Raw genomic sequence first — 19,635 nt, 5'->3', positions numbered from 1 at the left:
TGTATCCCTTGGACCTTCTTATTGACGATGAAACACAGATATTGCGTCGGAATTAAATAGATAAGGCACAATGCCGACTTAAGTACAAGAAGACTGACTCTACCTGCTGTCAATGTTTTGAACCATGCCTTTGACACTAGTTATAGATTCCGATGCTTCACTTCAGGTTTACTGTATCCCTCGGACCCTCTTATTGACGATGAAACGCAGAAATTGCATCGGAATTAAATACAAAAGGCACAATGCCGACTTAAGTACAAGAAGACTGACTCTTCTTAATGTCTATGTTTTGAACAATTCCTGTGACACTAGTTATAGTTTCCGATGCTACACTTCAGGTTTACTGTATCCCTTGGACCTTCTTATTGACAATGAAACAAAGAAATTGCATCGGAATTAAACACAAACGGTACAATGTCGTCTTTAGTACAAAAAGACTGACTCTTCTTACTGACTATGTTTTGAACCATTCCTGTGACACTAGTTATAGATTCCGATGCTCACTTTAGGTTTACAGTATCCCTCTGACCTTCTTATTGACGATGAAACACAGAAATTGCATCGGAATTAAATACAAAAGGCACAATGCCTACTTAAGTACACGAACTTTGACTCTTTATACTGACTATGTTTTGAACCATTCCTGTGACACTAGTTATAGATTCGGATGCTTCACTTCAGGTTTCTGTATCCCTCTGACCATCTTATTGACGGTGAAACACAGAAATTGCATCGGATTTAAATAGAAAAGGCACAATGCCGACTTAAGTACAAGACGACTGACTTATCTTACTGTCAATGTTTTGAACCATTCCTGTGACACTAGGTATAGATTCCGATGCTTCACTTCAGGTTTACTGTATCTCTTGGACCTTCTTATTGACGAAGAAACACAGAAATTGCATCGGAATTAAATACAAAAGGCACAATGTCGTCTTAAGTACAAAAAGACTGACTCTTGTTACTGACTATGTTTTGAACCATTCCTGTGACACTAGTTATAGATACCGATGCTCACTTCAGGTTTACTGTATCCCTCTGACCTTCTTATTGACGATGAAACACAGAAATTGCATCGGAATTAAATACAAAAGGCACAATGCCGACTTAAGTACATGAACACGAACACTTTTTACTGACTATGTTTTGAACCATTCCTGTGACACTAGTTACAGATTCGGATGCTTCACTTCAGGTTTACTGTATCCCTCTGACCATCTTATTGACGATGAAACACAGAAATTGCATCGGAATTAAATACAAAAGGCACAATGCCGACTTAAGTACAAGAAGACTGACTCTGCTTAATGTCTATGTTTTGAACCATTCCTGTGACACTAGGTATAGATTCCGATGCTTCACTTCAGGTTTACTGTATCCCTTGGACCTTCTGATTGACGATGAAACACAGAAATGGCATCGGAATTAAACACAAAAGGCACAATGTCGTCTTAAGTACAAAAAGACTGACTCTTCTTACTGACTATGTTTTGAACCATTCCTGTGACACTAGTTATAGATTCCAATGCTCACTTTAAGTTTACTGTATCCCTCTGACCTTCTTATTGACGATGAAAAACAGAAATTGCATCGGAATTAAATACAAAAGGCACAATGCCGACTTAAGTACAAGAACACTGACTCTTTTTACTGTCTGTGTTGTGAACCATCCCTGTGACACTAGTTATAGATTCCGATGTTTTACTCCTGGTTTGCTGTATCCCTTGGTCCTTCTTATTGACGATGAAACACAGAAATTGCATCGGAATTAAATACAAAAGGCACAATGCCGATTTAAGTACAAGAGGACTGACTCTTCTTACTGACTATGTATGAACCATTAATGTGACACTAGTTATAAATTCCGATGTTTCACTTCAGGTTTACTGTATCCCTTGGACTTTCTTATTGACGATGAAGCACAGAAATTGCATTGGAATTAAATACAAAATGCACAATGCCGAATTAAGTACAAGAAGACTGACTCTTCTTACTGTCTATTGTTTGAACCATTCCTGTGACAATAGTTATACATTCCGATGCTTCACTTCAGGTTTACTGTATCCCTCTGACCCTCTTATTGACGATGAAACGCAGAAATTGAATCGGAATTAAATACAAAAAGCACAATGCCGACTTAAGTGCAAGAAGACTGACTCTTCTTAATGTCTATGCTTTGAACCATTCCTGTGACACTAGTTATAGTTACCGATGCTTCACTTCAGGTTTACTGTATCCCTTGGACCTTCTTATTGACAATGAAACGAAGAAATTGCATCGGAATTAAACACAAAAGGTACAATGTCGTCTTAAGTACAAAAAGACTGACTCTTCTTACTGACTATGTTTTGAACCATTCCTGTGACACTAGTTATAGATTCCGATGCTCACTTCAGGGTTACTGTAACCCTCTGACCTTCTTATTGACGATGAAACACAGAAATTGCATCGGAATTAAATACAAAAGGCACAATGCCGACTTAAGTACAAGAAGACTGACCCTTCTTACTGACTATGTTCTGGACCATTCCTGTGACACTAGCTATAGATTCCGATGCTTCACTTCAGGTTTACTGTATCCCTCTGACCTTCTTATTGACGATGAAACACAGAAATTGCATCGGAATGAAATATAAAAGGCACAATGCCGACTTAAGTACAAGAAGACTGACTCTTGCTACTGTCTATGTTTTGAACCATTCCTGTGACACTAGTTATAGATTCCGATGCTAAACTCCAGGTTTACTGTATCCCTTGGACCCTCTTATTGATGATGAAACACAGAAATTGCATCGGAATTAAATACAAAAGGCAAAATGCCGACTTAATGACAAGAAGACTGACTCTTCTTAGTGGTTTTGTTTTGAACCATTCCTGTGACACTAGTTATAGATTCCGATGCTTCCCTTCAGATTTACTGTATCACTTGGACCTTCATATTGACGATGAAACACAGAAATTGCATCGGAATTAAATGCAAAAGGCACAATGCCAACTTAAGTACAAGAAGAAGTGACTCTTCCTACTGTCTATGTTTTGAACCATCCCTGTGACACTAGTTATAGATTCCGATGTTTACTCCTGGTTTACTGTATCCCTTGGTATTTCTTATTGACGATGAAACACAGAAATTGCATCGGAATTGAATACAAAGGGCACAATGCCGAATTAACTACAAGAAGACTGATTCTTCTTACTGTGTATGGTTTGAACCATTCCTGTGACACTAGTTATACATTCCGATGCTTCACTTCAGGTTTACTGTATCCCTTGGACCTTCTTATTGACGATGAAACTCAGAAATTGCATCGGAATTAAATACAAAGGCACAATGCCGACATAAGTACTAAAAGACTGACTCTTCTTACTGTCTATGATTTGAACCATTCATGTGACGCTAGTTATAGATTCCGGTGCTTCACTCCACGTTTACTGTATCCCTTGGACCTCCTTATTGACGATGAAACACAGATATTGCATCGGAATTAAATACAAAAGGCACAATGCCGACTTAAGTACAAGACGACTGACTTTTCTTACTTTCAATGGTTTGAACCATTCCTGTGACACTAGTTATAGATTCCGATGCTTCACTTCAGGTTTACTGTATCCCTTGGACCTTCTTATTGACGACGAAACACAGATATTGCATCGGAATTAAATACAAAAGGCACAATGCCGACCTAAGTACAAGAAGACTGACTCTTCTTACTGACTATGTTCTGGACCATTCCTGTGACACTAGCTATAGATTCCGATGCTTCACTTCAGCTTTTCTGTATCCCTCTGACCTTCTTATTGACGATGAAACACAGAAATTGCATCGGAATTAAATAAAAAAGGCACAAAGCCGACTTAAGTACAAGAAGACTAACTCTTGCTGCTGTCTATGTTTTGAACCATTCCTGTGACACTAGTTATAGATTCCGATGCTTCACTTCAGGTTTACTGTATCCCTTGGACCTTCTTATTGACAATGAAACACAGAAATTGCATCGGAATTAAACACAAAAGGCACAATGTCGTCTTAAGTACAAAAAGACTGACTCTTCTTACTGACTATGTTTTGAACCATTCGTGTGACACTATTATAGATTCCAATTCTTCACTTCAGGTTTACTGTATCCCTCTGACCAACTTATTGACGATGAAACACAGAAATTGCATCGTTATTAAATACAAAAGGCACAATGCCGACTTAAGTACGAGAAGACTGACTCTTCTTAATGTCTATGTTTTGAACCATTCCTGTGACACTAGGTATAGATTCCGATGCTTCACTTCAGGTTTACTGTATCCCTTGGACCTTCTTATTGACGATGAAACACAGAAATGCCATCGGAATTAAACACAAAAGGCACAATGTCGTCTTAAGTACAAAAAGACTGACTCTTGTTACTGACTATGTTTTGAACCATTCCTGTGACACTAGTTATAGATACCGATGCTCACTTCAGGTTTACTGTATCCCTCTGACCTTCTTATTGACGATGAAACACAGAAATTGCATCGGAATTAAATACAAAAGGCACAATGCCGACTTAAGTACAAGACAACGAACACTTTTCACTGACTATGTTTTGAACCATTCCTGTGACACTAGTTACAGATTCGGATGCTTCACTTCAGGTTTACTGTATCCCTCTGACCATCTTATTGACGATGAAACACAGAACTTGCATCGGAATTAAATACAAAAGGCACAATGCCGACTTAAGTACAAGAAGACTGACTCTGCTTAATGTCTATGTTTTGAACCATTCCTGTGACACTAGGTATAGATTCCGATGCTTCACTTCAGGTTTACTGTATCCCTTGGACCTTCTGATTGACGATGAAACACAGAAATGGCATCGGAATTAAACACAAAAGGCACAATGTCGTCTTAAATACAAAAAGACTGACTCTTCTTACTGACTATGTTTTGAACCATTCCTGTGACACTAGTTATAGATTCCAATGCTCACTTTAAGTTTACTGTATCCCTCTGACCTTCTTATTGACGATGTAAAACAGAAATTGCATCGGAATTAAATACAAAAGGCACAATGCCGACTTAAGTACAAGAACACTGACTCTTTTTACTGTCTATGTTTTGAACCATCCCTGTGACACTAGTTATAGATTCCGATGTTTTACTCCTGGTTTTCTGTATCCCTTGGTCCTTCTTATTGACGATGAAACACAGAAATTGCATCGGAATTATATACAAAAGGCACAATGCCGATTTAAGTACAAGAGGACTGACTCTTCTTACTGACTATGTATGAACCATTAATGTGACACTAGTTATAAATTCCGATGTCTCACTTCAGGTTTACTGTATCCCTTGGACTTTCTTATTGACGATGAAGCACAGAAATTGCATTGGAATTAAATACAAAATGCACATTGCCGAATTAAGTACAAGAAGACTGACTCTTCTTACTGTCTATTGTTTGAACCATTCCTGTGACAATAGTTATACATTCCGATGCTTCACTTCAGGTTTACTGTATCCCTCTGACCCTCGTATTGACGACGAAACGCAGAAATTGCATCGGAATTAAATACAAAAGGCACAATGCCGACTTAAGTACAAGAAGACTGACTCTTCTTAATGTCTATGTTTTGAACCATTCCTGTGACACTAGTTATAGTTTCCGATGCTTCACTTCAGGTTTACTGTATCCCTTGGACCTTCTTATTGACAATGAAACAAATAAATTGCATCGGAATTAAACACAAAAGGTACAATGTCGTCTTAAGTACAAAAAGACTGACTCTTCTTACTGACTATGTTTTGAACCATTCCTGTGACACTAGTTATAGATTCCGATGCTCGCTTCAGGGTTACTGTAACCCTCTGACCTTCTTATTGACGATGAAACACAGAAATTCCATCGGAATTAAATACAAAAGGCACAATGCCGACTTAAGTACAAGAAGACTGACCCTTCTTACTGACTATGTTCTGGACCATTCCTGTGACACTAGCTATAGATTCCGATGCTTCACTTCAGGTTTACTGTATCCCTCTGAACTTCTTATTGACGATGAAACACAGAAATTGCATCGGAATTAAATAAAAAAGGCACAATGCCGACTTAAGTACAAGAAGACTGACTCTTGCTACTGTCTATGTTTTGAACCATTCCTGTGACACTAGTTATAGATTCCGATGCTAAACTCCAGGTTTACTGTATCCCTTGGACCCACTTATTGATGATGAAACACAGAAATTGCATCGGAATTAAATACAAAAGGCCAAATGCCGACTTAATGACAAGAAGACTGACTCTTCTAACTGGTTTTGTTTTGAACCATTCCTGTGACACTAGTTATAGATTCCGATGCTTCCCTTCAGTTTTACTGTATCCCTTGGACCTTCTTATTGACGATGAAACACAGAAATTGCATCGGAATTAAATACAAAATGCACAATGACGACTTAAGTACAAGAAGACTGACTCTTCTTACTGACTATGTTCTGGACCATTCCTGTGACACTAGCTATAGATTCCGATGCTTCACTTCAGGTTTTCTGTATCCCTCTGACCTTCTTATTGACGATGAAACACAGAAATTGCATCGGAATTAAATAAAAAAGGCACAATGCCGACTTAAGTACAAGAAGACTAACTCTTGCTGCTGTCTATGTTTTGAACCATTCCTGTGACACTAGTTATAGATTCCGATGCTTCACTTCAGGTTTACTGTATCCCTTGGACCTTCTTATTGACAATGAAACACAGAAATTGCATCGGAATTAAACACAAAAGGCACAATGTCGTCTTAAGTACAAAAAGACTGACTCTTCTTACTGACTATGTTTTGAACCATTCCTGTGACACTAGTTATAGATTCCAATTCTTCACTTCAGGTTTACTGTATCCCTCTGACCATCTTATTGACGATGAAACACAGAAATTGCATCGGAATTAAATACAAAAGGCACAATGTCGACTTAAGTACAAGAAGACTGACTCTTCTTAATGTCTATGTTTTGAACCATTCCTGTGACAATAGTTATACATTCCGATGCTTCACTTCAGGTTTACTGTATCCCTTGGACCTTCTTATTGACAATGAAACTCAGAAATTGCATCGGAATTAAATACAAAAGGCACAATGCCGACTTATGTACACGAACTCTGACTCTTTTTACTGACTATGTTTTGAACCATTCCTGTGACACTAGTTATAGATTCGGATGCTTCACTTCAGGTTTCTGTATCCCTCTGACCATCTTATTGACGGTGAAACACAGAAATTGCATCGGATTTAAATAGAAAAGGCACAATGCCGACTTAAGTACAAGACGAATGACTTTTCTTACTGTCAATGTTTCGAACCATTCCTGTGACACTAGGTATAGATTCCGATGCTTCACTTCAGATTTACTGTATCTCTTGGACCTTCTTATTGACGAAGAAACACAGAAATTACATCGGAATTAAACACAAAAGGCACAATGTCGTCTTAAGTACAAAAAGACTGACTCTTGTTACTGACTATGTTTTGAACCCTTCCTGTGACACTAGTTATAGATACCGATGCTCACTTCAGGTTTGCTGTATCCATCTGACCTTCTTATTGACGATGAAACACAGAAATTGCATCGGAATTAAATACAAAAGGCACAATGCCGACTTAAGTACAAGAACACGAACACTTTTTACTGACTATGTTTTGAACCATTCCTGTGACACTAGTTACAGATTCGGATGCTTCACTTCAGGTTTACTGTATCCCTCTGACCATCTTATTGACGATGAAACACAGAAATTGCATCGGAATTAAATACAAAAGGCACAATGCCGATTTAAGTACAAGAGGACTGACTCTCCTTACTGACTATGTATGAACCATTAATGTGACACTAGTTATAAATTCCGATGTTTCACTTCAGGTTTACTGTATCCCTTGGACTTTCTTATTGACGATGAAGCACAGAAATTGTATTGGAATTAAATACAAAATGCACATTGCCGAATTAAGTACAAGAAGACTGAGTCTTCTTACTGTCTATTGTTTGAACCATTCCTGTGACAATAGTTATACATTCCGATGCTTCACTTCAGGTTTACTGTATCCCTCTGACCCTCTTATTAACGATGAAACGCAGAAATTGCATCGGAATTAAATACAAAAGGCACAATGCCGACTTAAGTACAAGAAGACTGACTCTTCTTAATGTCTATGTTTTGAACCATTCCTGTGACACTAGTTATAGATTCCGATGCTTCACGTGAGTTTTACTGTATCCCTTGGACCTTCTTATTGACGATGAAACACAGAAATTGCATCGGAATTATAACCAAAGGGCACAATGCCGACTTAATTACAAGAAGACAGACTCTTCTTACTGACTATGTTTTGGACCATTCGTGTGACACTAGCTATAGATTACGATGCTTCACTTCAGGTTTACTGTATCCCTCTGACCATCTTATTGACGATGAAACACAGAAAATGCATCGGAATTAAATACAAAAGGCACAATGCCGACTTAAGTTCAAGAAGACTGACTCTTCTTACTGTCTATGTTTTGAACCATTCCATTGACAGCAGTTATAGATTCCGATGCATCACTCCAGGTTTACTGTATCCCTTGGACCTTGTTATTGACGATGAAACACCGAAATTGCATCGGAATTAAATAGAAAAAGCACAATGCCGACTTAAGTACAATAAGACTGACTCTTCTTACTGTCTATGATTTGAACCATTCCTCTGACACTAGTCATAGATTCCGATGCTTCACTTCAGGTTTACTGTATCACTTGGACCTTCATATTGACGATGAAACACAGAAATTGCATCGGAATTAAATGCAAAAGGCACAATGCCAACTTAAGTACAAGAAGAAGTGACTCTTCCTACTGTCAATGTTTTGAACCATTCCTGTGACACTAGTTATAGATTCCGATGCTTCACTTCAGGTTTACTGTATGCCTCTGACCTTATTATTGACGATGAAAAACAGAAATTGCATCGGAATTAAATACAAAAGGCACAATGCCGACTTAAGTACAAGAACACTGACTCTTTTTACTGTCTATGTTTTGAACCATCCCTGTGACACTAGTTATAGATTCCGATGTTTACTCCTGGTTTACTGTATCCCTTGGTCCTTCTTATTGACGATGAAACACAGAAATTGCATCGGAATTGAATACAAAGGGCACAATGCCGAATTAACTACAAGAAGACTGACTCTTCTTACTGTCTATGGTTTGAACCATTCCTGTGACACTAGTTATACATTCCGAAGCTTCACTTCAGGTTTACTGTATCCCTTGGACCTTCTTATTGACGATGAAACTCAGAAATTGCATCGGAATTAAATACAAAAGGCACAATGCCGACATAAGTACTAAAAGACTGACTCTTCTTACTGTCTATGATTTGAACCATTCATGTGACGCTAGTTATAGATTCCGGTGCTTCACTCCACGTTTACTGTATCCCTCTGACCTTCTTATTGACGATGAAACAGAAATTGCATCGGAATTAAATACAAAATCACAATGCCGACTTAAGTACAAGAACACTGACTCTTTTTACTGACTATGATTTCTACCATTCCTGTGACACTAGTTATAGATTCGGATGCTTCACTTCAGTTTTACTGTATCCCTCTGACCTTCTTATTGACGATGAAACACAGAAATTGCATCGGAATTAAATAGAAAAGACACAATGCCGACTTAAGTACAAGACGACTGACTTTTCTTACTGTCAATGTTTTGAACCATTCCTGTGACACTAGTTATAGATTCCGATGCTTCACTTCAGGTTTACTGTATCCCTTGGACCTTCTTATTGACGATGAAACACAGAAATTGCATCGGAATTAAATACAAAAGGCACAATGCCGACTTAAGTACAAGAAGACTGACTCTTCTTACTGACTATGTTCTGGACCATTCCTGTGACACTAGCTATAGATTCCGATGCTTCACTTCAGGTTTACTGTATCCTTCTGACCTTCTTATCGACGATGAAACACAGAAATTGCATTGGAATTAAATAAAAAAGGCACAATGCCGACTTAAGTACAAGAGGACTGACTCTGGCTACTGTCTATGTTTTGAACCATTCCTGTGACACTAGTTATTGATTCCGATGCTAAACTCCAGGTTTACTGTATCCCTTGGACCTTCTTATTGATGATGAAACACAGAAATTGCATCGGAATTAAATACAAAAGGCACAATGCCGACTTATGGACAAGAAGACTGACTCTTCTTCCTGACTTTGTTTTGAACCATTCCTGTGACACTAGTTATAGATTCAGATGCTTCACTTCAGGTTTACTGTATCCCTTGGACCTTCTTATTGACGATGAAACACAGAAATTTCATCGGAATTAAATACAAAAGGCACAATGCCGACTTAAGTACAAGAAGACCGACTCTTCTTACTGACTATGTTTCGAACTATTCCTGTGACACTAGTTATAGATTCCGATGCTTCACGTGAGTTTTTACTGTATCCCTTGGACCTTCTTATTGACGATGAAACACAGAAATTGCATCGGAATTAAATACAAAAGGCACAATGCCGACTTAATTACAAAAAGACTGACTCTTCTTACTGACTATGATTTGCTCCATTCGTGTGACACTAGCTATAGACTCCGATGCTTCACTTCAGGTTTGCTGTATCCCTCTGACCTTCTTATTGACGATGAAACACAGATATTCCATCGGAATTAAATACAAAAGGCACAATGCCGACTTAAGTACAAGAAGACTGACTCTTCTTACTGACTATGATTTGCTCCATTCGTGTGACACTAGCTATAGACTCCGATGCTTCACTTCAGGTTTACTGTATCCCTCTGACCTACTTATTGACGATGAAACACAGAAATTGCATGGGAATTAAATAAAAAAGGCACAATGCCGACTTAAGTACAAGAAGACTGACTCTTGCAACTGTCTATGTTTTGAACCATTCCTGTGACACTAGTTATAGATTCCGATGCTAAACTCCAGGTTTACTGTATCCCTTGAACCTTCTTATTGATGATGAAACACAGAAATTGCATCTGAATTAAATAGAAAAGGCACAAAGCCGACATAAGTACAAGAAGACGGACGTTTCTTACTGACTATGCTTTGAACCATTCCTGTGAAACTAGTAATAGATTCCGATGCTTTACTTCAGGATTACTGTATCCCTTGGACCTTCTCATTGACGATGAAACACAGATATTGCGTCGGAATTAAATAGATAAGGCACAATGCCGACTTAAGTACAAGAAGACTGAGTCTTCCTACTGTCAATGCTTTGAACCATTCCTGTGACACTAGTTATAGATTCCGATGCTTCACTTCAGGTTTACTGTATCCCTCAGACCCTCTTATTGACGATGAAACGCAGAAATTGCATCGGAATTAAATACAAAAGGCACAATGCCGACTTAAGTACAAGAAGACTGACTCTTCTTAATGTTTGTGTTTTGAACCATTCCTGTGACACTAGTTACAGTTTCCGATGCTTCACTTCAGGTTTACTGTATCCCTTGGACCTTCTTATTGACGATGAAACACAGATATTGCATCGGAATTAAATACAAAAGGCACAATGCCGACCTAAGTACAAGAAGACTGACTCTTCTTACTGACTATGTTCTGGACCATTCCTGTGACACTAGCTATAGATTCCGATGCTTCACTTCAGGTTTACTGTATCCCTCTGACCTTCTTATTGACGATGAAACACAGAAATTGCATCGGAATTAAATAAAAAAGGCACAATGCCGACTTAAGTACAAGAAGACTAACTCTTGCTGCTGTCTATGTTTTGAACCATTCCTGTGACACTAGTTATAGATTCCGATGCTTCACTTCAGGTTTACTGTATCCCTTGGACCTTCTTATTGACAATGAAACACAGAAATTGCATCGGAATTAAACACAAAAGGCACAATGTCGTCTTAAGTACAAAAAGACTGACTCTTCTTACTGTCTATGTTTTGAACCATTCGTGTGACACTATTATAGATTCCAATTCTTCACTTCAGGTTTACTGTATCCCTCTGACCATCTTATTGACGATGAAACACAGAAATTGCATCGTTATTAAATACAAAAGGCACAATGCCGACTTAAGTACAAGAAGACTGACTCTTCTTAATGTCTATGTTTTGAACCATTCCTGTGACACTAGGTATAGATTCCGATGCTTCACTTCAGGTTTACTGTATCCCTTGGACCTTCTTATTGACGATGAAACACAGAAATGCCATCGGAATTAAACACAAAAGGCACAATGTCGTCTTAAGTACAAAAAGACTGACTCTTGTTACTGACTATGTTTTGAACCATTCCTGTGACACTAGTTATAGATACCGATGCTCATTTCAGGTTTACTGTATCCCTCTGACCTTCTTATTGACGATGAAACACAGAAATTGCATCGCAATTAAATACAAAAGGCACAATGCCGACTTAAGTACAAGACAACGAACACTTTTTACTGAGTATGTTTTGAACCATTCCTGTGACACTAGTTACAGATTCGGATGCTTCACTTCAGGTTTACTGTATCCCTCTGACCATCTTATTGACGATGAAACACAGAACTTGCATCGGAATTAAATACAAAAGGCACAATGCCGACTTAAGTACAAGAAGACTGACTCTGCTTAATGTCTATGTTTTGAACCATTCCTGTGACACTAGGTATAGATTCCGATGCTTCACTTCAGGTTTACTGTATCCCTTGGACCTTCTGATTGACGATGAAACACAGAAAAGGCATCGGAATTAAACACAAAAGGCACAATGTCGTCTTAAGTACAAAAAGACTGACTCTTCTTACTGACTATGTTTTGAACCATTCCTGTGACACTAGTTATAGATTCCAATGCTCACTTTAAGTTTACTGTATCCCTTTGACCTTCTTATTGACGATGAAAAACAGAAATTGCATCAGAATTAAATACAAAAGGCACAATGCCGACATAAGTACAAGAACACTGACTCTTTTTACTGTCTATGTTTTGAACCATCCCTGTGACACTAGTTATAGATTCCGATGTTTTACTCCTGGTTTGCTGTATCCCTTTGTCCTTCTTATTGACGATGAAACACTGAAATTGCATCGGAATTATATACAAAAGGCACAATGCCGATTTAAGTACAAGAGGACTGACTCTTCTTACTGACTATGTATGAACCATTAATGTGACACTAGTTATAAATTCCGATGTCTCACTTCAGGTTTACTGTATCCCTTGGACTTTCTTATTGACGATGAAGCACAGAAATTGCATTGGAATTAAATACAAAATGCACATTGCCGAATTAAGTACAAGAAGACTGACTCTTCTTACTGTCTATTGTTTGAACCATTCCTGTGACAATAGTTATACATTCCGATGCTTCACTTCAGGTTTACTGTATCCCTCTGACCCTCGTATTGACGATGAAACGCAGAAATTGCATCGGAATTAAATACAAAAGGCACAATGCCGACTTAAGTACAAGAAGACTGACTCTTCTTAATGTCTATGTTTGGAACCATTCCTGTGACACTAGTTATAGTTTCCGATGCTTCACTTCAGGTTTACTGTATCCCTTGGACCTTCTTATTGACAATGAAACAAAGAAATTGCATCGGAATTAAACACAAAAGGTACAATGTCGTCTTAAGTACAAAAAGACTGACTCTTCTTACTGACTATGTTTTGAACCATTCCTGTGACACTAGTTATAGATTCCGATGCTCACTTCAGGGTTACTGTAACCCTCTGACCTTCTTATTGACGATGAAACACAGAAATTCCATCGGAATTAAATACAAAAGGCACAATGCCGACTTAAGTACAAGAAGACTGACCCTTCTTACTGACTATGTTCTGGACCATTCCTGTGACACTAGCTATAGATTCCGATGCTTCACTTCAGGTTTACTGTATCCCTCTGAACTTCTTATTGACGATGAAACACAGAAATTGCATCGGAATTAAATAAAAAAGGCACAATGCCGACTTAAGTACAAGAAGACTGACTCTTGCTACTGTCTATGTTTTGAACCATTCCTGTGACACTAGTTATAGATTCCGATGCTAAACTCCAGGTTTACTGTATCCCTTGGACCCTCTTATTGATGATGAAACACAGAAATTGCATCGGAATTAAATACAAAAGGCCAAATGCCGACTTAATGACAAGAAGACTGACTCTTCTTACTGGTTTTGTTTTGAACCATTCCTGTGACACTAGTTATAGATTCCGATGCTTCCCTTCAGATTTACTGTATCCCTTGGACCTTCTTATTGACGATGAAACACAGAAATTGCATCGGAATTAAATACAAAAGGCACAATGACGCCTTAAGTACAAGAAGACTGACTCTTCTTACTGACTATGTTCTGGACCATTCCTGTGACACTAGCTATAGATTCCGATGCTTCACTTCAGGTTTACTGTATCCCTCTGACCTTCTTATTGACGATGAAACACAGAAATTGCATCGGAATTAAATAAAAAAGGCACAATGCCGACTTAAGTACAAGAAGACTAACTCTTGCTGCTGTCTATGTTTTGAACCATTCCTGTGACACTAGTTATAGATTCCGATGCTTCACTTCAGGTTTACTGTATCCCTTGGACTTTCTTATTGACGATGAAGCACAGAAATTGCATTGGAATTAAATACAAAATGCACATTGCCGAATTAAGTACAAGAAGACTGACTCTTCTTACTGTCTATTGTTTGAACCATTCCTGTGACAATAGTTATACATTCCGATGCTTCACTTCAGGTTTACTGTATCCCTCTGACCCTCGTATTGACGATGAAACGCAGAAATTGCATCGGAATTAAATACAAAAGGCACAATGCCGACTTAAGTACAAGAAGACTGACTCTTCTTAATGTCTATGTTTTGAACCATTCCTGTGACACTAGTTATAGTTTCCGATGCTTCACTTCAGGTTTACTGTATCCCTTGGACCTTCTTATTGACAATGAAACAAAGAAATTGCATCGGAATTAAACACAAAAGGTACAATGTCGTCTTAAGTACAAAAAGACTGACTCTTCTTACTGACTATGTTTTGAACCATTCCTGTGACACTAGTTATAGATACCGATGCTCACTTCAGGTTTACTGTATCCCTCTGACCTTCTTATTGACGATGAAACACAGAAATTGCATCGGAATTAAATACAAAATGCACAATGCCGACTTAAGTACAAGAACACGAACACTTTTTACTGACTATGTTTTGAACCATTCCTGTGACACTAGTTACAGATTCGGATGCTTCACTTCAGGTTTACTGTATCCCTCTGACCATCTTATTGACGATGAAACACAAAACTTGCATCGGAATTAAATACAAAAGGCACAATGCCGACTTAAGTACAAGAAGACTGACTCTGCTTAATGTCTGTGTTTTGAACCATTCCTGTGACACTAGGTATAGATTCCGATGCTTCACTTCAGGTTTACTGTATCCCTTGGACCTTCTGATTGACGATGAAACACAGAAATGGCATCGGAATTAAACACAAAAGGCACAATGTCGTCTTAAGTACAAAAAGACTGACTCTTCTTACTGACTATGTTTTGAACCATTCCTGTGACACTAGTTATAGATTCCAATGCTCACTTTAAGTTTACTGTATCCCTCTGACCTTCTTATTGACGATGAAAAACAGAAATTGCATCGGAATTAAATACAAAAGGCACAATGCCGACTTAAGTACAAGAACACTGACTCTTTTTACTGTCTATGTTTTGAACCATCCCTGTGACACTAGTTATAGATTCCGATGTTTTACTCCTGGTTTGCTGTATCCCTTGGTCCTTCTTATTGACGATGAAACACAGAAATTGCATCGGAATTATATACAAAAGGCACAATGCCGATTTAAGTACAAGAGGACTGACTCTTCTTACTGACTATGTATGAACCATTAATGTGACACTAGTTATAAATTCCGATGTCTCACTTCAGGTTTACTGTATCCCTTGGACTTTCTTATTGACGTTGAAGCACAGAAATTGCATTGGAATTAAATACAAAATGCACATTGCCGAATTAAGTACAAGAAGACTGACTCTTCTTACTGTCTATTGTTTGAACCATTCCTGTGACAATAGTTATACATTCCGATGCTTCACTTCAGGTTTACTGTATCCCTCTGACCCTCGTATTGACGATGAAACGCAGAAATTGCATCGGAATTAAATACAAAAGGCACAATGCTGACTTAAGTACAAGAAGACTGACTCTTCTTAATGTCTATGTTTTGAACCATTCCTGTGACACTAGTTATAGTTTCCGATGCTTCACTTCAGGTTTACTGTATCCCTTGGACCTTCTTATTGACAATGAAACAAATAAATTGCATCGGAATTAAACACAAAAGGTACAATGTCGTCTTAAGTACAAAAAGACTGACTCTTCTTACTGACTATGTTTTGAACCATTCCTGTGACACTAGTTATAGATTCCGATGCTCACTTCAGGGTTACTGTAACCCTCTGACCTTCTTATTGACGATGAAACACAGAAATTCCATCGGAATTAAATACAAAAGGCACAATGCCGACTTAAGTACAAGAAGACTGACCCTTCTTACTGACTATGTTCTGGACCATTCCTGTGACACTAGCTATAGATTCCGATGCTTCACTTCAGGTTTACTGTATCCCTCTGAACTTCTTATTGACGATGAAACACAGAAATTGCATCGGAATTGAATAAAAAAGGCACAATGCCGACTTAAGTACAAGAAGACTGACTCTTGCTACTGTCTATGTTTTGAACCATTCCTGTGACACTAGTTATAGATTCCGATGCTAAACTCCAGGTTTACTGTATCCCTTGGACCCTCTTATTGATGATGAAACACAGAAATTGCATCGGAATTAAATACAAAAGGCCAAATGCCGACTTAATGACAAGAAGACTGACTCTTCTTACTGGTTTTGTTTTGAACCATTCCTGTGACACTAGTTATAGATTCCGATGCTTCCCTTCAGTTTTACTGTATCCCTTGGACCTTCTTATTGACGATGAAACACAGAAATTGCATCGGAATTAAATACAAAAGGCACAATGACGACTTAAGTACAAGAAGACTGACTCTTCATACTGACTATGTTCTGGACCATTCCTGTGACACTAGCTATAGATTCCGATGCTTCACTTCAGGTTTACTGTATCCCTCTGACCTTCTTATTGACGATGAAACACAGAAATTGCATCGGAATTAAATAAAAAGGCACAATGCCGACTTAAGTACAAGAAGACTAACTCTTGCTGCTGTCTATGTTTTGAACCATTCCTGTGACACTAGTTATAGATTCCGATGCTTCACTTCAGGTTTACTGTATCCCTTGGACCTTCTTATTGACAATGAAACACAGAAATTGCATCGGAATTAAACACAAAAGGCACAATGTCGTCTTAAGTACAAAAAGACTGACTCTTCTTACTGACTATGTTTTGAACCATTCCTGTGACACTAGTTATAGATTCCAATTCTTCACTTCAGGTTTACTGTATCCCTCTGACCATCTTATTGACGATGAAACACAGAAATTGCATCGGAATTAAATACAAAAGGCACAATGTCGACTTAAGTACAAGAAGACTGACTCTTCTTAATGTCTATGTTTTGAACCATTCCTGTGACAATAGTTATACATTCCGATGCTTCACTTCAGGTTTACTGTATCCCTTGGACCTTCTTATTGACAATGAAACTCAGAAATTGCATCGGAATTAAATACAAAAGGCACAATGCCGACTTAAGTACAAGAAGACTGACTCTTCTTAATGTCTATGTTTTGAACCATTCCTGTGACACTAGTTATAGTTTCCGATGCTTCACTTCATGTTTACTGTATCCCTTGGACCTTCTTATTGACAATGAAACAAAGAAATTGCATCGGAATTAAACACAAACGGTACAATGTCGTCTTAAGTACAAAAAGACTGACTCTTCTTACTGACTATGTTTTGAACCATTCCTGTGACACTAGCTATAGATTCCGATGCTTCACTTCAGGTTTACTGAATCCCTCTGACCATCTTATTGACGATGAAACACAGAAATTGCTTCGTTATTAAATACAAAAGGCACAATGCCGACTTAAGTACAAGAAGACTGACTCTTCTTAATGTCTATGTTTTGAACCATTCCTGTGACACTAGGTATAGATTCCGATGCTTCACTTCAGGTTTACTGTATCCCTTGGACCTTCTTATTGACGATGAAACACAGAAATGCCATCGGAATTAAACACAAAAGGCACAATGTCGTCTTAAGTACAAAAAGACTGACTCTTGTTACTGACTATGTTTTGAACCATTCCTGTGACACTAGTTATAGATACCGATGCTCACTTCAGGTTTACTGTATCCCTCTGACCTTCTTATTGACGATGAAACACAGAAATTGCATCGGAATTAAATACAAAAGGCACAATGCCGACTTAAGTACAAGACAACGAACACTTTTTACTGAGTATGTTTTGAACCATTCCTGTGACACTAGTTACAGATTCGGATGCTTCACTTCAGGTTTACTGTATCCCTCTGACCATCTTATTGACGATGAAACACAGAACTTGCATCGGAATTAAATACAAAAGGCACAATGCCGACTTAAGTACAAGAAGACTGACTCTGCTTAATGTCTATGTTTTGAACCATTCCTGTGACACTAGGTATAGATTCCGATGCTTCACTTCAGGTTTACTGTATCCCTTGGACCTTCTGATTGACGATGAAACACAGAAAAGGCATCGGAATTAAACACAAAAGGCACAATGTCGTCTTAAGTACAAAAAGACTGACTCTTCTTACTGACTATGTTTTGAACCATTCCTGTGACACTAGTTATAGATTCCAATGCTCACTTTAAGTTTACTGTATCCCTTTGACCTTCTTATTGACGATGAAAAACAGAAATTGCATCGGAATTAAATACAAAAGGCACAATGCCGACATAAGTACAAGAACACTGACTCTTTTTACTGTCTATGTTTTGAACCATCCCTGTGACACTAGTTATAGATTCCGATGTTTTACTCCTGGTTTGCTGTATCCCTTGGTCCTTCTTATTGACGATGAAACACAGAAATTGCATCGGAATTATATACAAAAGGCACAATGCCGATTTAAGTACAAGAGGACTGACTCTTCTTACTGACTATGTATGAACCATTAATGTGACACTAGTTATAAATTCCGATGTCTCACTTCAGGTTTACTGTATCCCTTGGACTTTCTTATTGACGATGAAGCACAGAAATTGCATTGGAATTAAATACAAAATGCACATTGCCGAATTAAGTACAAGAAGACTGACTCTTCTTACTGTCTATTGTTTGAACCATTCCTGTGACAATAGTTATACATTCCGATGCTTCACTTCAGGTTTACTGTATCCCTCTGACCCTCGTATTGACGATGAAACGCAGAAATTGCATCGGAATTAAATAAAAAAGGCACAATGCCGACTTAAGTACAAGAAGACTGACTCTTGCTACTGTCTATGTTTTGAACCATTCCTGTGACACTAGTTATAGATTCCGATGCTAAACTCCAGGTTTACTGTATCCCTTGGACCCTCTTATTGATGATGAAACACAGAAATTGCATCGGAATTAAA

Source organism: Schistocerca serialis, unplaced genomic scaffold (genome assembly GCF_023864345.2).
Source record: "Schistocerca serialis cubense isolate TAMUIC-IGC-003099 unplaced genomic scaffold, iqSchSeri2.2 HiC_scaffold_1417, whole genome shotgun sequence".
In the NCBI taxonomy this organism is placed as follows: Eukaryota; Metazoa; Arthropoda; class Insecta; order Orthoptera; family Acrididae; genus Schistocerca; species Schistocerca serialis.
Note: the sequence above shows the minus strand (reverse complement) of the source record.